Source organism: Indicator indicator, chromosome Z (genome assembly GCF_027791375.1).
Source record: "Indicator indicator isolate 239-I01 chromosome Z, UM_Iind_1.1, whole genome shotgun sequence".
Taxonomy (NCBI): Eukaryota; Metazoa; Chordata; class Aves; order Piciformes; family Indicatoridae; genus Indicator; species Indicator indicator.
The window spans coordinates 58,725,880-58,751,202 of NC_072053.1; the positions used below are offsets into that span (position 1 = coordinate 58,725,880).

A 25,323-nucleotide genomic window follows, 5' to 3' on the forward strand; every position below is an offset into this window, starting at 1 on the left:
AAACCTGTATTGCTGGGTCAGTACAGGATTATACTCTCCTGTGTCCACTCTATTATGAACAGCAGAAAGGCTACAAACTGTTTCACCATTGTCCAAGAAAACTGCTGAAAATTCCTATCTTGAAATTTCCCAATTATCAGCAGCTCTTTACAGAAGGTTTCCTTTATAAGCAGATAGTACAGAGTAAGCTTTAAGCCTCACTAGAATCCAGCACAGTATCTGATTCACAGTTTGCTGTAGTGAAGGAATGCTTGCAATATGAAAGAACAAACAAGCAGACAAAAAGTAGTAGGTACGGAAAATAATATAGCACACTGCTTTTATATTGAATTTCCCTCCTCAAATTCAGCTGTGGTCTTCAACAGCATTTTCCACCTATGATTCACAGTTGCAAAGAGATGTAAATATGTAACAGATCAGCCATTCATCTCTCTGCCAATGGAGAATTACTGCATAAAGTATGTTTTCTGGTATTTATACAGCCTAGTTTTATGAATTCCAAGAAATAGGACCTTCCCTGAGAAATCATTTCTGACAGTGACAAAACCCTTCTGATAATACAGTGTATTGCACTGATAGTTAAAAGAAAACCAACCAACCAACAAAAAAACCCCACCAGAACCCGAAACCAAACTTGCTGAAGTTTGCTGTTGTTCATTATTTTATCATACCCTTTACTACCAGTGATGTTTACACTATGTATTTCTGTGCTTCCATGTTCTTATGCCATCATCACTTACCCAAAACACTTTCATTTAGCCAATCCTCTACATGTGTTTCTGCACATACACAAAGGTTCTGTAATTTTTATTGTTTTCCTCTTAGCTCCTTTTAATTGATTAACATCTATTAACGGCAAATTCACATCCTCAACAACCTAACAAAGTGTTTTTACACCTTACAGAAAAGATTGTTTATACAAAACTGTTTCTGTGCAGTCGACTTGCCAGCCCAGCCCCCCCAACCTCTTACTGGGAATATCATGCTGGGAATATAATGCATCAGAGAAAACAGCCCCAGAGGTTCTTGGAGCATGTGGAAGATAACTTCCTGGCACAGCTGGTGAAGGAGCCAACAAGAGAAGATGTCCTCCTAGACCTGCTGCTTGTTAACAGAGAAAGGCTTGCGGGTGATGTAACAGTTAGAGGCTATCTTGTGCTTAATGATCAGGAAATAAGGAGAAGTGAGGAGACAGTCAGCAGAACTACCATCTTGGACTTCTGTAGCGCAGACTTTGACCTGCTCAGAAGCCTGATGGGCAGTGTCCCTTTGGATGCTATCCTGAAGGACAAAGGAGTCAAGGAAGGCTGGACAATTTGAAAGTGCAGAACAGGCCATCCCTGTGTGCCTAAAGATGGGTCAGTGGGGAAGAAGGCCAGCCTGGATGAAGGGAGAGCTTTGGCTAGAACTCAGGAATAAAAGGAGAGTTTATGGTATTTGGAAAAGGAGATGGGCTGCTCAGGAGGTCTACAAAGATACAGTGAAGCTATGCAGGGAGAAAATTAGAAGGGCCAAAGCCCAGCTAGAACTCTTATCTTGCTATTACTCTTAAAGAATAAATGCTTCCATCAATAAATTAACAACAAAAGGAAGACTACAGAGAATCTTCATTATTGGTGGCAGAGAGATACACAGTGACTAAGGATGAGGAAAAAGCTGAGGTACTTAATGCCTTCTTTGCCTCAGTCTTTAACAGCGGGACAAGTTGTTTGCTGGGTGGTCAGCACCTCAAGCTGGAAGACAGGGACGGGGAACAGAAGAACACCTCCATAATTGAAGAGGAAATGGTGACTGACCTCCTGAACCACCTTGACATACACAAGTGTATGGGGCCAGATGGGTTACACTCAAGAGTGGTGAAGGAGTTAGCAATGTGCTTACCAAGCCACTCTTCATGTTTACAAGCAGTCCTGGCTAACCAAGGACATCCCAATGCACTGGAGATTAGCAAATACAATGTTCATATACAAGAACGACTGGAAGGAGGATCTGTGGAAACTACAGCCCCTCAAGTCTGACCTAGGTGCCAGGGAAGGTCGTGGAACAAATTATCTTGAGTGCTGTTTACAGGACAATTAGGTGATCAGGCCCAATCAGCATGGGTCCACGAACTGCAGGTCTTGCTTAACCAACCTCATCTCCCTCTATGACAAGCTGATACACTTACTGGATGAGGGAAAGGCTCTGGATGTGGTTTAGCTGGACTTCAATAAAGCCATTGGTACTGTTTCCCACAGTATAATCCTGGACATACTGGCTGCCCTAAGGCTGGCTGGGCATATACTTTTGGTGGATGAAACGCTGGCTGGCTGGCCCAAAAACTGGTGGTGAACAGACTTAAATCCAGCTGGTGGCCAGTCACAAATGATGTTCCCCAGAGCTCAGTTTTGGGGCCAGTCCTCTTTAATATCTTTATCAATGATATGGATGAGGGAACTGAGTGTGTCCTCAGTAAGTTTGCAGATGACAACCAAGTTAGTGGGGAGTGTTCATCTGCTGGAGGGTATCACAGTACATTAGAGGTTGGAAGGGACCTCAAGAGATCATTGGGTCCAACCCCTCTGCCAAAGCAGGATCACTTAGGGTAGTCTGCACAGGAGTGCATCCAGGAGGATTTTGAAAGTCTCCAGAGAAGGAAACTCCACAACCTCTCTGGGCAGCCTATTCCAGTGCTTTGTCACCCTCACTGTAAACAAGTTTCTCCTCAAGGTTAAATCTCCTGTGTTCGAGCTTGAACCCATTGTTCCTTGTCTTGTTACTGTGCACAAATAAAACCAGCTTGGCCCTCTCCACTTGACACCCATCCCTCAGGTATTTATACACATTGATGAATCCCCTCTCAGTTTTCTCTTCTCCAGATTAAACAGCCCCAGAGATCTCAGTCTCTCTTCATAGAAGAGGTGCTCAAGTCCCCTAATCGTCCTCGTGGCTCTCCATTGGATTCTCTCCAGCAGGTCTCTGTGCTTCTTGAACTGGGGAGCCCAAATCTGGACACAGTATTCCAGGTGTGGTCTCACCAGGGCAGAGTAGAGAGGTAGAAGAACTTCCCTTGACCTGCTGGACACATTTGTCTTGATGCATCCCAGGATCCCATTGGCTCTCTTGGCTACAAAAGCACATTGTTGTTCCATGGAGAACTTGCTGTCCACCAGCACTCCAAGGTCTTTCTCTGTGGAACTGCTTTCCAGCAAGGCAGCCCCTGACCTGTACTGGCACCTGTTGTTATTCCTTCCCAGATGTAGGACCTTGCACTCATGTTTGTTGAACTTCATGAGGTTTGCCTGCACCCAGCTCTCCAGCCTGTCCAGGTCACGTTGGACGGCTGCACAGCCTGACGGGGAGTCAGCCAACCCCCCCCAGTTTTGTATCATCAGTGAACTTGCTGAGGGTACTCTAAATCCCCTCATCCAGGTCGTTGATAAAGATATTGAACAAAACTGGACCCAGTACTGTCCCTGGGGGACACCACTTGCCTCAGACCTCCAAGTTGACTCTGTGCCACTGATGATGACCCTCTGAAGTGTGTTGTCCAGCCAGTTTTCAATCCACCTCACTGACCAGCCATCTATGCCGCATCTCCTGATCTTTTCTATGAGGATGTTATGGGAGACAGTGTCAAAAGCTTTACTGAAGTCAAGGTATATGATATCCACTGCTCTTCCCTCATTATTTTGACCATAGTTTCATAGAAGGCCATCAGATTAGTCAGAGAGGATCTCCCCGTCATAAATCCATGTTGGCTACTCCTGATAATCTTCTCTTCTACCATGTGGTTAGAGATGACCTCCAGGATGAGCTGCTCCATCATGTTTCCAGGGATGGAAGTGAGGCAGACTGGTCTGTACTTGCCTGGGTCTTCCTTCTTGGCTTTTTTAAAGACTGGAGTGACATTTGCTATCTTCCAGTCATCAGGCACCTCTCCTGTTCTCCATGACATTTCAAAGATAATGGAAAGAGGCTCAGCAGCACTATCAGCCAGCTCTCGCAGCACTCGTGGATACATCCCATCAGCGCCTATAGATCTGTGTGTCTTCAGATGGTATAGGATATCTCTAACCTGGTCCTGACTGACCAGTGGAATGTCCACATCTCTCCAGTTCTGCTCCCTTGCTTCTCAGGTTCCTGAGGGCTGGTCTTAGGAGCAAAGACGGAGGCAAAGAAGGCATTCAGCAACTCTGCCATCTCTGCATCACCAGTTACCATATCTCCCATCTCATTCTGCAGTGGGACCACCTTTTGCCTGCTCTTCCTTTTATCACTGATGTATTTGAAAAAACTCTTCTTGTTCTCTTTCACCCCCTGGTGAGATTCAGTTCCAAGAGGGCCTTCGCCTTCCTTGTTGCATCTCTACATTTTCTGGTTATATCTCTATAATCCTTCTAACCGATCAGTCCTTTTTCCCACATATTATAAACCTCCTTTTTGTTTTTGAGCTTTACTAATAGTCACTTATTTATCCATGCAGGTCTTCTGTCTGCCTTATTTGATTTTTTTTTCAAGGGAATACATTTCTCTTGATCTTGGAGGAGATTATTTTTGAATATTAACCAACTCTCTTGGGTCCCAATTCCTTCCAGAGCCCTAGTCCACCCTTTTAAAGTCCAGGGTTGAAATTTTACTTATTACCCTGCTTCTTTGTCTGTTGATATTAAACTTTAACATGTCATGGTCACTGTAACCAAGATTATCCCCAGCCTTGACATCTACAACCAGTCCTTCTTTGTTTGTGAATAGCAGGTCCAGCAATGCACTTCTCCTTGTTGGTTCTTCAGCTACTTGCAGAAGAAAGTTGTCATCAATGCACTGCAGGAACCTTTTGGACTGCTTGTGCTTGGCTGTGATCTTTCCAACTAATATCAGAGTGGTTGAAGTTGCCCATGAGCACCAGGGCACTTGATCTTGAGGCTACTTCCGGTTGCTTGTAGAAGGCCTCACCAGTAGCTTCTTCCTGGTTTGGTGGTGTGGTGGTTTGAGCTCTGACTGGAGTTTAGGAGCTTAAATGATAACAAATTGAGATTTCCCCCCTCTCCCTTTCTACCAGCAAGTTGGAGAGGGAGGAAAGAAAAAAAAGGTAGGGGAGAGGAGAAGTAAGTTCACCAAAAAAATGTAGGGGAGAGGAGAAGTAAATTCACCAAAGAAATAGTCTGGAATCAGTTTGGAAGTAGAAGAGGTAATTTTTTTTAATTTTTACCAAAAAGAAAAAATATATGTGTATAGATATAGATATAGATATATAGATATGTATGTGTGTGTTTGTGTGTGTGTATAGCAGTAACAAGGACGGTTCACAAAGGTGAAGGATGAGGGTAAATGGGAAAATATACAAAACCAATCCTCGATGGCCTTGTATTCCCCTGGATGAGAGTGGATTCAGTTGGAAGAAGTAGGTTCCAGCCGCAAGGTCAGTGCAGGAGGCAGCAGCAGCAACAATGTTCTTTCGAGAGGATGAGGCAGGAAAGAGTGCAAGCAGCGAGATGTCCAACCTTTTATAGGCTTGCTAGACAGGAAGGGGGAGTGGAATAGACCACCTTTGAGTCAGGGGACCCCTTCTCCCAGCAGGGGAGGAGCCATGTCCCACCTGGATTGAGTTTCTTTTGTCCACCAGGGGGCTGAGTTCTTTCAGCCCCATCCAGGATGGGTGTAACCCAGCACAGGTGGTCTGTAGGAAACACCCACAAACATATCAGTCACATTTGCATGATCCTTCTCTCTTACCCATAAGCTTTCAACGCTTTTATCATCTCCCCATGGGTTAAGCTCAACACGTTCTTGTTGCCTATTCACATAGAGAGCAACTCCACCACCTCACCTTGTCAGTCTGTCCTTCCTGAAAAGTACACAGTCATCTATAACCACATTCCAGTCATGGGAGCTGTCCCACCACAGCCCTGTAACTGCAACAAGATCATATCCCTGTGACTGCACCCAAATTTCTAGTTCATCCTGCTCTGCAGAGAGGGACTTGGAAAGGCTGGATTGCTGGGCTGAGCCAAATCATATGGACTTCACCAAGGCTAAGCACTCCTTCCAGAGAAGGGCTACAAAGCTGGTGAAGGATCTTGATAATAAGTCTTACAAGGAGTGGCTGAGGAAGATGGTGGTGTTCAGTCTGAAGAAAAGGAGGCTTATTGCTCTCTACAACTACCTGAAAGGCAGTTGTAGAATGTTGGTATCTTCTCACAAGTCATAACTGACAGGACAAGAGAAAATGGCCTCAAGTTATGCCAGGGGAAGTTTAGGTTAGACATTAGGCAAAACTTCCATAGTGAAATGGTTATCAAAGACTGGAACAGGCTGCCCAAGGAAGTGTTTGAATTGCCATCCCTGGATGTATTTAAAAGCTATCTAGATGTGGAGCTCAAGGATATGGTGTAGTAGTGGCCCTAGCGGAGTCAGATAATGGTTCAGCTTGATGATCTTAAAGGTCTTTTCCAACCACAGAGTGGTTCTGCCTGACTCTGTGTGTTCAGAGACCCTTCCTTCAGAAGCGTGGCAGTCTTTACCTCTCTTGTCCTGACCTCTTTTTCTCTGTTCGTCTGTGGTGGCAGTGCTATCTGTCTATATGTCCATGCTGTGATTTGGATCAAGGAACAAATCAGGCTAAAAATATTCCAGTAAAAAAAAAAAAAGTTGTTTTTAAGGCAAACCAGTTTTCTGATCTATTTCATTACATGGATGCACACCTACCAGTTGATTGAAGGGATCTCTGGAAGTTGGAATAAACAGCAGAAAGCAATGGCTTCAGTGTAGAATAGCACTGCCAGACAAGGATATGACCATGAAACTATATGGCCTTCCCTTTTCCTATGAAAATCTTTCCAGAGCGCTTGGAACTGCACTTCATCACCTGTCCAGAGAGCCCTGTACTGTGATGAGTGCAAAGAAACATGCATTGGTGTAAACAAGACACAGGAGAAATCAGGTGAGAGGGTCTGGTTTCATTCTGTATTCCAAATAAAGTAATGTTTCTCTTTAGAAGAATAACAAAGCAATATGTTTTTGTAACCAGTGAGGTCACTGTAAGGATTTCTACCCTTTCTCTCCATGGCATTTTTCCATCACTTCATCTACAGTCATGCAAGCAGAATCCAATGACTTATGAATGTCCCAGCCTTTAGAAAAGAGGTTCTTCATTTAAAATCTCATCTTTTAATAACTATGACCTAAAAATAGAACAAAAACCTTGAAAAAAGGAAAAAAATATTTCCCATGATTCATTAAAATGGGTATATATTTGTTAATCAGGATCCAGGTGTCTACAAATTGTATTGGTTACAGTGAACCTCTGACAGAGACAATATTTTCCAGTGATGAGACACCAAAACTATAATAAATCACAATGGATTTAATATTTTTTTAATAAAACACAACCTGTAAAACAGAACAGAACCTGAGAAAGGCCTGAGAATCTCCTTTGTTTCTCATTACTATAAGGTTAAAAATGTAGCCTGAAGGCCACAAAATGCAAATTTACCATCAGAAGGAAATGTCACTACATATATTCTCTCTAACTTGGTCAGTTGCCATTATTTTCTTTACCTCATATTGTTTATTACTGTTGTGAGGGTAAATAATTATTAATAATTCCCCCTCGACCACAACACCAATTCAGTGATATTCAAAGCAGAGATAAAATACATGTTCAAAGATAAATGATAACATGACATGAACCGGGAGCTTGTTGAAAAAATAGATAATAAACATGACGAAATACATAAAAAAGATTGATGAAAAGTCCATGAACTAAATAACTACATTTTGCATCAACTGAAACAATCTTCAGTTTTGATCCAAGCATAACACATAGCAACAGCTTTATCTCCTACTAATAAAGGCATGAAATACATCCTCACTCACCCAAAGATGAAAGAACATTACAGAAAGAGCTTTATGATTATTTAGCACAACATCAACTACGTCATAAAAACATACCTGTGCTCATTGTAAAACCTTTTCTGTATTGTATAGAAGGCAAACACTTTGAACCTAATGTTGTGCAGATGAATCATCCAGTCATGACCCAGCATAGCACACTGCTGACAATTTGCGGATAAAAAAGACTGCAAAGGCTTCATTGCTGATCCTGCAAGTATCTTCACTGCTTTCTTTTGTGCTTTGTGCTCCATGTTTTGACAATTTCTTAAGGAACACTTGAAGATTTCATTGTACGTGGTTCCTCACCTATGTCTTACAATTCTCTCTTCTAAAATAGTATTTGCCTTAACACAGTAAGTGAAAATTCATTTTGCAGTTTTGGCAACACTACCTACACTCCAGGCACTTTTCTTCCTCTCTCTAAAGGACACTGGGAACGGAAAACAGCAATTCAAGAAATAACAGACTGAGTTATCAAAGCACTATCTCAAAGGATAAAACAAAGGCAGTGCCACCATGCAGCAAAATCTTTATTATGATCAAATTTATTTTGGCAGACATTACTAATCCCCTTCATTTTGCAAGCTATAACAATGACAAAGAAGCCTTGCAATTAACCTAGTACAGGAAAGAAAATCACAAGTATTCTAAGATTTAGATTTACCTTTGTGTTTACAGGAAGTCAGCCATGAAAAGCTAGGTGCATTTTAAAATAAACAGAACAAGAGGCTCAGGTCCATGTGAAAATCTGGGGAAACAGTATTCTCTGAGTAAGGATGGTGTGACTAACAGGAAGAGTTTTACACTGAGCAGTGTGGGAAAGGCTGAGATACATCTGCAATTTCTACAGCTTGTACAAAAAAAAAAGCAAATCAGGCAGAAAGGATTATATCGATAGGTAAAAAAATAATCCATAAGCAAAGGATGGAAAGCAAAGCCCTAAACTGGATGAAAAAAGCAATCATATATGCAAAAGAAGTAATTGATAGAACTTTGCCTTTCACAGGTAGAATTTTAAGTGTGAAAAAATCAAAATGCAATCCAGGCAACTCCAGGCTAGAATTTCATTATTGGGCAAGACTTCTGAAGAGATTTTTAAGGAAAGAATAATTAGCATGCAGATAAATTGGAAACAAAACTAATTATAACACAGGATCTGTAACAGTTCTATTATTTTTACCCAATATCCTTCTCTAATAATCCTTCTCACTGTGTAGAAAATGCCTGCTATCTTAAGGATAGCATTTGGTAAATGGAAAGCTATAGACAGTGCAGGATGAATGATCAGATACTACAAGAGCAAACCAAAAGAGAGATGACAGTAAGTATTATTGTACTGCCAGGAGATTGTTAGGGAGGTCCCACACAGGCTGGTGCTTGGCCCAGTCTTAATATTTTTACTGATAATGCTGGAAGAAATATTACAAGTTTAATGCTGAAATCACTAAATCACGATGCAGAGTGATGCCATGACGGAATAAATCAGCATCAAAATCATTAGATCGTGGAGTTAGGGAATAAGGCAAAATTTTATAGTATACCAAGATCTCATAATTTAGTTGAGGTGAAGATGGATCTTGATGCCAGTAAAACACAGATGTGAAACAGGAAAATAAAACCCTTAACATATCAGGTGAGACAGTGCAACAGTAAAGGACAGCTAGCACTGCTGTATATCTTACATATCACATACATTAAAGAATGAAACAGAAAAAGGATGCAGAAAAGGAACTAAGAGACAGTGCTTACAGAATACATGGAAACAACCCTTGCTTGTTTTCCATAGCAAAAGAAATCAAAGAGAATTCATGCCTGCCCTTTGTGTAAAGTCCAATGTAATTAAGCCCAAGATGAAAAATAACTGCTTGCACAAAACTAAATAAGTATCAACGAGCAGTAGACAAACTTGGAACTAAAGATTCCTACCTGTTAAATCAATCACATCTCAGAACAGCCTTTCCAAGAGGAGTAGCAGAGGCAAGAAAACATTAACTGTTTAAGAAAGAGGTTAATATGGCACAGTGCCTTCAATTGCAGAAAACTGCTCAGTGATGCAGGAGGCTCCTTATAGTCCCAGGAAACCTGCTTTTCCCCACCTTGGTTCAACAGCTCATAAAGAATTTAGACTTCCACTCTTTCCCTTCCAGCTGATCTCTGTTACAACTTATTGGCTGTGTAAAAGGAGTCCCTGAGACAGTACAGAATATGACCACCAAAAGCCATAGTGATTAACACCAGAATGAGGAGGAAGTAAGAAGCCAGCCATGTGCTTCACACTTCATCTTGCAGGTGTAGGATCATCTAAGCAGGATGGGTCTTGCCTGACTGAGAAGGTGACAGGCATGACACTCCAGCAACAGGGTCCTGGTTTGACTGAGTTTCATGTGAGACTGGAAAAAACACTGGTCCAAAAACCAGCACCAAACAGCTGGGGACAGAGGGGAATGTGTTTGCCCCTTTTAGCAGCATCATTACATCAGTTTAACTGCAGCACCAAACCTAAACATGTGCTCAATGAGGATTAATTCACTGCAAGACCAGCTTGGGTGGCTCTGCTTAGTGCTTATAGCACTGGAGCTCTGGGGAGTGTTATTCAGTGACATACAAACACTTTGAATACCAGCTGAGTTTATGAGCTGATTCCAACACTCTTGGTGCAGATCTAGTGGTAGTGAAGATACACTTGAAGATGAAAATCGTTGGCTGGGGGTGACAGCATTTGAGCATGGAACTGAAGAGGCTAAAGAAGAAGAGCTAGACCCTGTGAATCTTAAAGACCGCTTTTATTCTCAGCTAGGCCACAGCAAGATAAAATCACTGCTGTAGACCACATTGATCATAGATTTTAGTGTTGTAATAAAAGCTGTTTACAGCCCCTTTTTCTTTATAAAAGCATGCAGTTTACCTTTCAGAAACATGCATCACGTAATTCTTAAACCCATCTACCCATGCATCACTGGGCTTCTGGAATGGAACTACTCTTCCTTTTTTTCTTTTTCCCCCCCTCTCTGTTTTTTTTTTTAAACACTGTTTTGACAAGAGACAATTTCTGAATTGAAAAGAAAGTGATTTCAAAATTAAATAAAACATTTCTCCCCAATCCTATACTTCATAAAAGCACAAGCCTTTTGATGCAGCACAAGGGTTTACCTAACATTTCCATTTCTCTTTACTCCCATGAGGTCCAAGATAAACAGTACCCTAATAAAAGTTGATAGCATGGGCTCTGTTCAAGTGAAACCACTTTATAACTTGACCAAGTGTGTTCTCTGCCAGGAAATGATTGCTTTTCCAGTTCAACACAAGAATGTTGCTCTGTCTTATGTCTGCTGGCAACAACTTTTCTGTTTATGGGTGGGCTAAAAAAAGGAGAGCTCAAAAGCTAAGTTTAGGCCTCAGATAATGGTGCTGGGATTAGTATTTGTTCCTAGATTTTACCGTATCTCTCATGCTGGTTCGTGAGGAGGAGCAGACAAACAAGGAAGGTACTATTACATATTAAATAGTTTACTAAACTTCTGTTTTTCTTCTGCTTATACTTACTCATTACATCAAGTCAAAATCAGGTCTACAATAATGAAACCACAAGCAGTTAGGATTGTTTGAATTTTCTATTAACAATCCCACATACTCTCCTATCAAAGTCACTGTATTCTCATAGATTTCTTGCAAGAAAATTCTTTGTGACTTACTGCAGAAGATCCTTCCTGATCAATGCAACACCAAAACCAGTGCTGTAATTGGTGAGTGTTTTGCAATGTACACAGCACTACCCTTTAATGAAGAGAAGGAAAACGTTTTCTCCCAAAAGAAAAAAGAAAATTACTTTCAAGCTTAAGGAGGTACTGTGCAGGACACCATGCATGCTCTCACCAGGGAGACTTGTGATGGGATATGCTGCCAGTATTCCCTGTATCTCTAACAAATGGAGTAAAACCTAAAATTACACTATCACCTTATACTATACCAAAAGCAAAGTGCCTCAACATTAACCTATATATTTTAAATGCATTCATGGGAATTTCCCAGGCTTGAGGGATTCTGAAGAAAATATAGTATAGGTCAGAGCATTTAAGACACAGTTACACTTCACTGCCTGAAACTTTCTGCAATTATCAAACAGCTTAGAATACAAACTGAATTGTGCTACACAGTCACACCCCATTTATTGTTGTGCCCAAATATTGCCTTCTTCACTTTGAGAAATTTTTTTTTTTTTTTCAGAATAAAACCGTGTTTCAGGCAATACAATCTGGAGTTCCAGAATCTTGCTTCAGTTGCCATGCAATTTATTGCCATGCAACAGGAACTTCTCATCACTGACTTAGGCACTGAGAAGAAGGACTTAAACTATTATGTGAACACTTACATAAAGAAATATCCCTTTCTCCAGTCTCAACATACCTAACTTTCACGACAGATTAAACTCAGCGCATTCACATGGCTCTGGCAAGGTGGCAAGCAGTACAGGAGACTGAAGGGTGCACGTAATTGATTTTGTTTGCTAGCCTTGCTTAGGATTTCTGTGGCCACATGCTTAATAGTTTGTTGCAGCTTCACAAGATGATTTCTAACCTTCTGTCCTTTGGTATGTCAGTTCAAAAACCAGTGGTTATAGATATCCTACATTTTTAATCTCAACTTCTTGCTGATACATTGTTAAGAGTTTGCTGGTTGTTGCAGTTGAGCACCGTATGTCTATCTACACAGCCCCATACAACAACTTTGCTAACAAAAAAACACTGAGAAACTCCATAAACCCCCAAACAAAAAAATAAAAAAATCTGTCCATAGTGGATGGAAAAATAGACTTTTTTTGTACAAAAATGTGCTCCTGTAACAGCATGGATCTGTTGGAGCACTTGCAGAGGAGGACCACAAAGATGATCAGAAAGATGGAGCACCTCTCCTCTGAAGACAGTCTGAGAGAATTGGGGTTGTTCAGCCTGAAGAAGAGGTGGCTCCATACACGTATTACAGCAGCCTTTCAGTACTTGAAGGGGGCCTATGGGAAAGATGAAGAGGGACTTTTTACAGGGGCATGTAGTGATTGGAAAAAGGCTAATGCTTTAAAGTGAAAGAGGAGATATTCAGATAAGATATAAGAAAGAAATTTCTTCAGTGTGGGGGTGGTGAGATGCTGGAACAAGCTGCCCAGAGATGTTATGGATGACCCCATTAATGGAAGTGTTCAAGGCCAGGTTGAGGCATTGAGCAGCCTGGTCTAGTGCAAGATATCCCTTCCAATACAAACCATTCTATGATTTGATGATGTTTATACTACATATATAATACATAGGAGTCATGTTCACATATTCCTCTCAGCTTCATTAGCTGTATCATCCTATTAGAGCAGCCTATTATTTCTCTGATTAATGGGTATAGAAATACTCCCAAAGCAAGAACTATTGCTTGGTATGAGAAGTATCTTGATGATGCTCAGGTCTGTATTTCAGCCAGCACAGTTCTTGCTAAAAACAGTCTGTGTTACAGAGGCCATATACATTAGTCTAAGAGCAGCTACTCAAAGCCCAGGGAGGAAAGCTGAAATAAACTACTTCAAAGAAGAAATGATCCAAAAACTTTCCTAAGGTACTGACTATGCATTTGAGAGGTACTGAAGTATGTCCAAAGCAAAGCAACAGAGCTGGTGAAGGGTCTAGAGAACAAGTCTTAGGAGGAACAGGTGAGAAAACTGAGATTATCTAGAATGGAAAAAAAGAAAGCTCAGGGCAGCTCTTATCACTCTCTCTACAACTATCTGAAAGGAAGTTATAGTGTGGTGGCAGTCAGTCTTTTCTTCCAAGTAACAAGTGACAGGAGGAGAGGAAATGGCCTCAAATTGCAGCAGAGAAGGTTTTTTAAAAATTTGTTCACTGTTGTCAAGCATTAGAACAGGCTGCCCAGGGAATGGTTGAATCACCATCCTTGGACGTATTTAAAAGACATGCAGACATGGTGCTTGGGCTCAGAGCTTAGTGGCGAACTTCCTAAGTGTTAGGTTTATGGTGGGACATGATGATCTTAAGGGTCTTCTCCGATCTAAATGATTCAACGATTAAGCTCTTGTTAGGTCTTGCTGTACAATACAGACAAACTTCACCAAGGACAAAGGTAGAATGTAAATAAATCACTATTGGGTGTAAAAAGGAAAATAATGGTAAGTTCTAAACAATCCCATTGGACATACTATCAATAAAGTGGGGTTGTATATATATTATCTTTTTCTCTCTTTTGGCTTCCTTGCTCTGGGAGACACTAACTTGCTTCTACTTAGCTTTGCTGACCTTGGCTGTGTTCTTTGCTTTGGATAAGTACGAAAAAACAATTCTGTTCTCTTTCTCTTGTCTCTTTCTGACCAGGGGGGTAAGCAGGGGAGCATGGAAGGGAAAGCTTTTAGCTCCCCTGGTTTTTGGCCAGGGGGTTCTTGTGCTGTTTATCAGTTGCAAACACCTGCAGATACTGTAAATATTGTATATTTTGTATATATTAGTTGCAATCCAATATAGATAGTAGTTTTGCTTGTAAATACATCTTCCTTTGCTTCCAACTGAATGGTCTGGCAATGTAATGTTGGGGGGAATTTTCAGCCCACCACAGGTACATTTTCTATTGCTTTTCTGCTAGATGAAAAAAAAAAAAAAAAAAAGAAAATATCCTTTGCTCTGAAATGAAGAAACTGCCCCTGAAATCAAAGTATTTTAAATTTCTAGACCTAATTATTTGATCTTGCTTATCTGATAATAAATACCAGTTCCACCAACGATTTGAAACTCATTAGCCACATCAGCAAAGATGGTTACAAAGACATAATACCAATGTACCAATGTTCCTTGAACTTCATCTGCTACTTATTCATTTCAGAATTGAAGTTATGACTGAGAGTTTAATAAGAAAAAAATAAAAAATTGCATAATTTCATTCAGCAAATATTGAATATTTCTAAAACTTTGTCACAAGAAATGCATTTCAAACTTAAATAGAAGAGCCACCTGTTTGATAAAGATTTTCCCTCATAATGCCATCTTACCACAAGCAAGAAAAACCAAGTGAAAACAGTAAGGAGGAAATAGATAGCAAAGAAATGTGAAGGAAGGACCATACACACCACTTCATATGATTCATAGTAAATTCTCCTGCGGGACTACAGTTAGAATCAAAAATGCTGGGCACCTTTGGGATATATAATACACTGATGATGCCAGATGGCTTTTTTGGAGGGGCAAATTGTATTTGTGACACTGAACTTATTTGAGAAGCATACAGTGATGCAGTCCATGTTTTCCTGTTAGTATATACTGATGCACACCTACTGACTTTTGCAAGACTTTACGCCCAACCTATACAACCTGAACATCTCTTCAGGACACGTACAGATCATCCCCAATAATATCTCCAGTCACAGAGTATCACTGTTAAGCTGTGACAACAGGAGAAGTCCAAGATAAGTTCATAGAAGACAGAATCACAAATGAAGCTTCTGAACACATACTATAAAGATGCACTGAAAGTAAAGGTGACCTTTACTTTTCTTACAGAACCAGATTTCTTCAGTCCTGGGTAACTTAATAGATAAGCAGCCTCTTCATGTAAAAGAGCACTGGACAAAAACAGACGAGTCCCATTCCAACCAAGCCCTCTGCGGCCTTCTTCCTAATCAGGGTACTGGTTTGTACTACAGTATCTGAATGCTTTCTGCAGAATTTTGTAGTAATGTTAACTCTTTGTTTGCATGCTCATGCCTCGAAGAACAAATGCAGAACTATCCATGGGACTGATGCTTTCACGGGACATAATTTCATGAATTTAAAATAAGAACCAGTGCAAGACCAGTACATAACAATGTTAAATCATGTAAACAAAAGTAAATTTACATCTTTAAGCAGAATTTTAAGTATTTTAAGATACAGGATCCCACAGAATTTTTTTTTCCATTTTAATAATTTAGCTTTCCCCCAGTGTCCGTTCTCCAGTATTTCCTGGTTCTTGAGCCAGTGATTCCATATAAAAGACGAAAAAAACACCCCAAAAATTTACAAAGAACTCCATGTAAACCTATATTCTTAGTTTCATACAAACTAAAGTGGAAAAGGATATACCTCTTTCCTAAATTGACTTTTTAAATTATTATTATTTTATTTCTTTCTAAAAACATCAACCATCATAATCTGAGACCAATTACTTTTTATTTTTTAAACAAAATCATAGGGCTCAGGTAAAAATTTCAAGCCATTCATAACAGAGTGGAAAGTGCTCAAGATGGGTTGCCTTTTGAATTAAATCTGTTTTTTTCAAAAACAGCTTCTTTTTGCTTGAAGTTCCTGGTATGATCAAAGATGTGCCTTTGAAACAAGACAGCAGAGTGAGGGGTACTAAAATCAGAAGACATCATGGCATCACTCACACTAGTGGTGAGGGAAAAACAGCTGGAAGAGTTTTGCCCATGGACATAGCATTTGACACTGTCTCCCACAGCATCCTTGCAGCTAAACTAAGGAAGTGTGGTCTTGGGTGATCAGGTAGTGAGGTGGATTGTGAACTGGTTGAAGGAAAGAAGTCAGAGAGTTTTGGTCAATGGGACAGAATCTAGTTGGAGGCCTGTAGCTAGTGGAGTCCCTCAGGGGTCAGTACTAGAACCAGTACTATTCAATATATTCATCAGTGACCTGGATGAAGGCACAGACTGTTCCAGGCTGCTAGCTACAGAGAGTGCTGGAGCCTGGCACTTGAAATGGAGGGTGATGGAGGCAACACCTGTGTTAGGTGTGACCAGGTGAATTATCTGCTTAACCTGGTGGCCGAGCTAATGGAAGAAGTGGTAAGACTCAGGACTATATGGGAATGTGAAAGGGAGTTAGACATGTGGGAGCAGGCTTTGCAGACCTCCCTAGTCAAGGGAGGCTACCCAGGAAGCAGGGGGGAATGGATACAGGTTCCCATTAGGAGAGGGATGAGGAATCCACTCTGGCCCTCTTCGCCTCCTCCATTGCCCTTGCACAACAAGTTGAGGGGGAGTTGAGGGCAATGTGAATGAGAAGGCAGAAGAGCGACCTCCTGAGGGGATGTCTAAAGCAAATCAGTCCCCACCTTGCATCAGGACTACTATCATAAAGAAAAAGAGGAGGGTAATTGTTATCGGTGACCCTCTCCTGAGGGGAACAGAAGGACCTGTATGTTGTCCCTAACCCATCCCACAGGGAAGTCTGCTGCCTACTTGGGGCCTGGGTACAGAACATCATGAGAAAACTACTGAAGCTAATCCAGCCCTATGACTATCACCCATTGCTGGTAATCCAAGCAGGCAGTGATGAGACTGATAAGAAGGGCACCAGGACAATGAAAAAGCAATTCAAGGCTCTTGGTCAGTTGATTGATGGGGCAGGAGTCCAAGTGGTGTTCTGCTCAGTTCCCTCACTGGCAGGGGTGTATACTGAAAGGAACAGGAGAGCCCACATTATCAACAAATGGCTCAAGGACTGGTGCCAGCAGCAGCATTTTGGGTTCTTTGATCAAGGGGCGATTTTCACTGCACCTGACCTGTTGGCCCTAGATGGGCTGAATCTATCTACAAAGGGCAAAGGACTCTGGCACAAGAGTTAGCAGGGCTCATTGAGAGGACTTTAAACTAGGTTTGAAGGGGGAAGGTGATGAAGCCAGTCTCTCCAGAGAGGAGACAGAGGGAGGTAGAGTCAGTGGTGAAATCAGTAGCCCAGCTGAAGTGCATGTACACCAATGCACACAGCATGGGTAACAAACAAGAGGAACTGGAAGCCTTGCTACACCAGGAAAACTACAATGTAGTCACCATTACAGAAACATGGTGGGATGACTCACATGACTGGAGCACTGCATTGGATGGTTATAGCCTCTTTAGGTGAGACATATGAGGGAGAAGAGGAGGAGGGGTGGCCTTGTGTATTAGGGAATCTCTCGATGCCACAGAACTTGAGGTTAAGGATGAAGGGATTGAGTGCCTATGGGTAAAAAACAGAGGGAAGGCTAACAGAATTGACATCCTGGTTGGAGTCTGTTACAGACCACCCAACCAGGATGAAGAGGTAGATGAAATATTCTACAAGCAGCTGGAGGTTGTTTCAAGATTGCCAGCCCTTATTCTTGTGGGTGGGAACTTAACACAGCAGAGAAGAGGCAGTCCAGAAGGTTCTCAGAGTGTATGGAGGACAGCTTCTTGGCACAGCTGCTGTGTGAGTCTACCAGGGGTGAGGCCCTGCTTGACCTGTGTTCTCAAATAGAGAAGGGGTGGTAGGAGATGTGATGGTAGGAGGCTGTCTAGGGTGCAGCAATCATGAAATAGTGGAGTTTTCAATATGCAGGGAAACAAGGAGGAACAACAACAAAACCCTTACTTTGGACTTCCAGAGGGCAAACGTCACCTTATTTAAGCAACTAACCCGGAGAGTACCTTGGGAAGCAGCTGTTAAGAACAAAGGGGTCCAGGATGGTTGAACATCCTGGGTCCAGGATGCTTCAAACAGGAACTCTTGAAGGCACAGGAACAGGCTGTGCCATGTGCTGGAAGATGAGTTGCCGGGGAAGGCAACCGGCCTGGATGGGCAAGCATCTCTTGAAGGAATGAAGGGAACAAAAGAGGGTGTATCACCTTTGGAAAGGGGAGGAGATGACTTGAGATATGTTTAAGGATGTTGTTAGATCATGTAGAAGAAAAATTAGAGAGCCAAAAGCCCAGTTAGAATTTAAACTGGCCACTGCTGTGAAAGACAATAAAAAGCATTTTTATAAATATATTAATGCTAAAAAGAGGGGCAAGAAGAACCTCCACTCTTCATTGGACATGGAAGGGAATATTGTAACTAAAGATGAGGAAATGGCAGAGCTACCAAGTATCTTCTTTGCCTCAATTTTCAACAGTAAGACAGGAGGGCTTCAGGATAACTGGCCTCCTGAACCAGTTGATGGGACAGGAAGCTGTATAGTCGCCCTGAAATCCATGAGGAAGCAGTTAGAGACTTGCTGAGCCACTTGGATACTGACAAGCCCATGGGACTGGATGGGATCCATCCTAGAGTACTGAGAGAACTGGCAGACGAGCTTGCCAAGCCACCATCCATCATTTACCACCAGTCCTGGCTCACTGGAGAGGTCCCAGATGACTGGAAGCTGGCCAATGTGATGCCCATCCACAAAAAGGGCCAGATGGAGGAACCTGCAAACTACAGGTCTGTCAGCCTGACCTCAGTGCCAGGCAAGACTATGGAGCAGATTATCTTGGGGGCAATCACAGCACACCTGCAGGATGACCAAAGGATCAAGCCCAGTGTAACATAGATTTAGGAGGGGCAGATCCTGCCTGACCAACCTGATCCCCTTTTATGACCAGATGACCTGCCTGGTGGATGTGGGTCAGGCTGTGGATGTAGTCTACCTGGACTTCAGCAAGGCCTTTGACACCATCCGCCACAGCCAACCCTTGGCCAAGCTGTCAGCCTGTGGCGTGGACAGGAGCACTCTGTGCTGGGTTAGGAACTGGCTGCAGGGCCATGGCCAGAGAGTGGTGGTGAATGGTGCCACTGCCAGCTGGCAGCCTTAGTGGTGTCCCCCAGGGATCAGTGTTGGACCCAATCCTGTTTAATTTCTTTATTGATGATCTGGATGACGGGATTGAGTCCACCATTAGTAAGTTTGCAGATGACACCAAGTTGGGGGCAGGTGTCTATCTGTTAGAAGGTAGGAGAGCTCTGCAGAGGGACCCTGACAGGCTGAACAGATGGGCAGAGTCCAACATGATACCTCACTTGCAGTGGGGTATCATAGGGAGGTGTAAAGATGTGTGCACAGATGAGGAAGTATAGGGGTGTTTGTGCAGGGTTTTGTCCATGCTGATGGGTGTCTGCAGGTAAGAGGGAAAAGATGTGTACGTGTTTACGTGCACACACTCAACATAATCCAAGCATATGCAACATGGTACTTAATAGAACACAGATTTTCTATACTGAAGGCAACTTTTGAATAAGGACTTTTGACAGAACTTAACACTGACTTATATTTAGAGCTAATTTAGAGTTTGCTGTAATTTCCGTGACTTCTATTTTACCATGGTCTGAAGAATTAAATACACATTTGGAGGAGCCATAAGTCTACAGACTAAGTATTCATAGTTATCTATTGACACGGATTTAAATAATTTCGCAAGAAAACTGTGAGCAGTTAGTGCCTTTGAGGAACTCCACAGGCCTAGTGTTTCTAGTTTGGTGCCTTAAATTTATCCAGAAAAGGGATACTCTACATTTTCAAGTACTGCTGTAATTTTGTAATACCATGTTCAGGGCAGAACTGTCTTCTGAGAAGGTGTTATAGTTGTTCTTTCAAGTTTGATTTATTAGACTGCCAGCTACCATGTAACATGTAACTGAGACCTTATGATGAAATACATTAAACTGAAATTTTTATAAGTATTTCCTTTAATGCAGAGAAAAAGAAATACCTGGATTTTAATTCACTTGATGTGTTACAATTAAATTTTATTTCTAGGTTTTAAATGTATCATATTAAAAAAATCACCCACCGAAAGCCAATTTAGGAAGAAAATACAGTATTTCAACACAAAAGGAAAACGAGAGTATAAAAACCTTACCTTCAGCTCAAGAAAAAGAGATTAAGATAATGTTGAACACAACACTGCTTCCAAGCCTGGTAATTTCCAAGAAGAAGAAAATCAGAGCATGGAAACTAGAGATGTGTTTCTAAAAATACTGCTGTAAGACTCTCAACATGGTACAAGAGGTGAGCACAGGAACTGCATCAAAAATGTCAGAAGACAGTTCTACTTGCATCACTTTGGCAGCTATTAAATCATATGCACTTCTTAATCACAAAGCACAAAGGATTACTGACCTGAGTCACAAGGCAGAAAATTTACCCTGTCTTGCTTTACCTCCTAAATGTGTTCTGCTGTCAGGCAGTTCTTGTACGGCAATAAGCACACGGAGACGATGTTTACCACAGACCACCTGTAGCCACTTCAACTGAGGTTACTTCACAGGGTTGCACCTCAAAGAACTCCTGGTGTAAAAAGAACTGCTCTGCCAGAAGTGCAATGCCGTTAAACCTCCACACTATATAAGCTCTGATAACCCTTGAATGGGATTTTCTCCAGTTATCTTCTTACACCATTTAGCAGCCTGCAGCTGAATGGCTTCCTAAGCTAAAGGTCATTTCTTAGTGTTTAATACCTTCTAGAAAGTCTAATAGCCCTTTAACATGCAGATCCTGGAATAAGATGTACAGCTTATTCCACTTAATATCTTTGAGAGAAAATTGATAACATAGACATGAAAACATACAACTGATCACATTGCATTAGATCAAAGGACTATTTAGCCCAATGCTCTGTCTAGAATAGCTACAACCAGATTCATACATGGCACTTCTCCTTAACAGTCTTCAAACCGTTTTCGGGCTCGTGAAGTTCCTGAGGTGGAAATTCAGTAACCCCCAACTGATTGTCTTCCATGACCCTCACCAAAGCTCTCCTTGAAACTATAATTTGGAAACTAACATCCTTTGGCAACTGGTTCCACACCTCTATTGCTAGAGGCATGAAGATTCATCTCCTGCTTGGTAGGATTGGTTTCTAACAGCTTTATTAGTTATTCTTAGTCTGCCACTTAGTTATTCTGAGCCTGGTATGACCTAGACTACTTTCAATGTTTCTTTAAAAAGTGAAATGTGGTCATAAAGAGTATCTTTCAGGCATAAAAAAGAAAATTAACAAAGTGGGCCTGTAATTAATGCCATTTTGATACTATAGTTGCAGAAATCATGCCTGTCTTCACAAATATCATGCACTCAAAAAACCAAAACAAAACCACCACAAAAAACCAAACAAACCAAAACCAACCAGCCAACCAAAACAAGACTACACTATTCTGTTCTCAAACAAAACAAAACAAAATAAAACAAAACCAGGATCACACTGCTCTCACTGTGTGCTCTGCAACAGTACTTCACTAAAATTAGAGAGAAGGTGAGGTATCTCTGTGTGCTCTGAAGTGAAAACTAGATTAACTTCTTTCAGCAGAGAGGAAAACGCACACTGATGATATCCATACTTCTCAAGAGCAAGGCATGCCTCAGAGCCCATAATGGTTCAAATATGGAACAAGAGTACTTAAAACTTTAATGTAATAAAATATCAAGTAATTTTTAGGGAGGAAAAAAAAACAAAGCCAGAACTTTCCCTCCCCTTTGGACTGATTCCTGGCGCCACTGGTTGAGCAAGGAACCACAAGCATAGCATATTTACAGCAAGCTATCCAGATTGTGCTGCAAGAGCCAAGAACCTTTTCTGTAAAGTGAGGCCCCAGTCCACCCCACAAACTTCACATTGCAGCTATGTGCATTTAATAAAGTTTCACATTCACATTTTTTATTTTTCTCATTACATTGTTTATATTACTCTGCATTAATTTCCTCTTTGTAAAATCCCCTAAACTGCTCATAAAACTGCCTCAGAAAGAAGTAAAATGATCCAGCTTGGAGATCAAGGAAGAGAAACGGGTCTATTTTTCACTAAAGACATAAAGAACAGAAAAGGAAAATAATGCATCACTGATTGCTGTATGATGCCTGCTGTCAGATACAATTCTGGACCTCTGCATTCCTGGGTTTGCATCAAAATGATGTAGGATAGTGTTTGAGAAAAGGCACCATTCATCATATTTTAAAAGGTATTCATAAGCATAGAAATGCAGGTATGCATGATCCTCATGAAAGTTTAATGGGAACAGGGAAACCATATGCAACCAAATTTTTATAAACCTCATAGGTCTGAAAAATCAAGTCAGACATCCTCAGCTAAGAAGATACATAGATACACATGAAGCCTAACGCAAAGACAGAATCACTCACATGAAAAATGAGGTAAGGCATAAATAAGTACCATGGTTAAAAATAACTGCCACTGCCACAATCCATAAATCACGACAAAAAGCCTTAAATCTTAGATTTGTCATAAAGGAATCTACAAGCAGCAGAGATTAATACCTTCAAACAGCTATTCCATATCAAGATTTATCCTTAAATCCCCATTATCATAAATATTTTCCAAATTAGGAAAAAAAAATTAAAAAAAAAAGACAACAAAGAAAAACCCCAAAATTTAGAGTGATGACAAGCCCACTTGGCATGTGATACTATAAATACTGAAAACTTTCCATTTCTTTTTCTTTTAAAAAAGCACAAATATAGTCCTTTTATGTTCTCATTTAAGTAATCACTTCCAGGTTCCATACAGACCCATCCCAATGAATAAGACTGAAGTCTGCTATTATGAGCAGAAAGGATAAGGCTGCCCTTTGGCAGAAGTACTGTTTTTGTGCAGTTAGATTTTTGGATTTCTACCACTTCCCTTGCTGGCTTCTATTCTTCCACTCATCCCTACTTCTGTACATACCAGAGCTTTAACTTGTGCTGCCAAATAATCTCCCTCCAAAGAGAACGAACAATCTCCCTCCAAAGAGTACATCAGGGGAGAAAAAAAGAGCAGTTAAAAAAAAAATAAAAAATCTATTTTCCTTTCCAATGCTGTGTAACAAACAAGACATGAAAGTACTTTGAGTCAGTAGAAAACCCTGTGTCAATATGCGAATTACTGTTTATCCCCTAGAAATGTTCTATCTTCTGCCCAGAAAAGAAGCTAGAACATTCACTGAAGTTCTGCCTATGCTGTTCTGGCCTTGTTGATGCTCCTGGTTTCACACGTCACCACATGTGTTTCATGGGAACATTTAAAATCATATCCCAGAAAACTGTAAATTAGAATATGGTTATTGAAAACATGTCATAGAACACAAGTCAGTCAACTTGAACCCCTGAAGATATTCAAAAGCCAGCAAGCACCAAAATAAATTCCTACCACAACTGTTTTTTCCCTCCATGCTGATTCATACTATGCTTAAACTGCAAAAAAACCTGACTGGAGTTCACTTCAGATTTGTAGCTAGTAATTTCAAAACTAATAATGTTGCACACATCCGCTTTTGAATAATCAACAGGACATATTCTTAAGGAGGCCTGAGTTTTGGTGAGTGCACTCAGCAACTTCATGAAACTTGGCTCCTTTGAAGAGCCCTTAGACAAGTATCAGAAATAATTTTTCAGTCAAAACAAATTCTGAGGCTCATAGAAGAGATTGCAGGGATAATAAAAGGGCAGCATGCCAAACATCTGAGATATCTATACAGAAACGTCAGAAGGAGAATACACAGGAAGAACTTTCAAGTCTTAGGCATCAGCTGAAATTACCACTGAATCCTCACACAAAGACTGGGGACAAATAGCAGGACAGGAACTGCTGTGCAGGGGTCCAAAGAAGTTGCAGATGAAGTAGAGCAGGGTGACAAAAAGATAGAAGATTTTACATTGTAAATCAACAATTCATACATTTGCTCTGAATCTCAGGAAAAGTAGAGAAGATCTTTAAATATCCCTTGAGCAAACAAAATGTGAAAAGAGAGGGTTGTTGCTGACCTGCTAGAGATCACTCAATCAGAGGGAGAAATGCATGACATTTTTCTGTTAAGAAACTAGTAGAAGAATCCAAAATAAAAGATTTCATAGCAATAAGGGCCTCAGCAAGAAATCCATGGATTAGGAGAAAAAAAAGACAAATAAAGAAATTACAGTCAGCCCAACACAATTTTTGAGAAGATTTCTTAGGCGAAGTTGATTTACATGTAACTCAAAGTAAAGGAGAGATGAGTCAAGAAACAGAAGACAATTAGCAGTGGTAAAATGGGAACACAGATATTATAGATACTATATATATTTATTACATTTTGTATATTATAAAAATATATTTATTTGTTATGTATTTTATACAAATAAACAAGCTAATATACCAGGATACTAGTAAGCAGAGTGCTTAGGGATGAAAATCTTGAGTAAAACTAAGTGAAAAAATAATTTGTCCCAAGTCAAAAGAAAAAAGTGGCACAGAAAATGGACCAGCACAGATGTGTAAGGGTCTCTTTAAAATCAGAAAATATAAAAGTTTTGGTTTTTTTTTTAAGAAATCCAGAAGTAAGGACCTATGATGAATAATTAGTCATAGTATAGAGGAACTGCAGAAACACATATGGGTAAAATCAGAAAGACCAAAGCATGTAATGGGTTACAAAAAAGACAGTAAAAACATGTTCTTTATAAACTATATGTTTTAAGAAAATATTGAAAGTAAGGTCTGTACTTAACTGGGAAAGAAAACAAACAAAAGAAAAAAGAGGAAGAAGGGGTTTTTTTAATCACGTTTTTAAAATACTGATTAATTGTGACTTGTGTTTTTAACAAGGGAATATGTTCATAAGCTTTAAGAGAGGTAGGACAAGCAAACGCTATATAGACTGGAGTTACTATTCAGGCTATCACTTGGGTCTGATCTGTCATTTTCTATCTTACCAAATTTCTCCT

The 25,323-nt window shown here is 40.7% G+C and overlaps 1 protein-coding gene across 1 annotated transcript in view; it reads right to left on the reverse strand.

The window, feature by feature from the left end:
• ROR2 (receptor tyrosine kinase like orphan receptor 2) overlaps positions 1-25,323 on the reverse strand; it is a 147,824-nt gene that overhangs the window by 83,717 nt on the left and 38,784 nt on the right. The window lies entirely within an intron of this gene.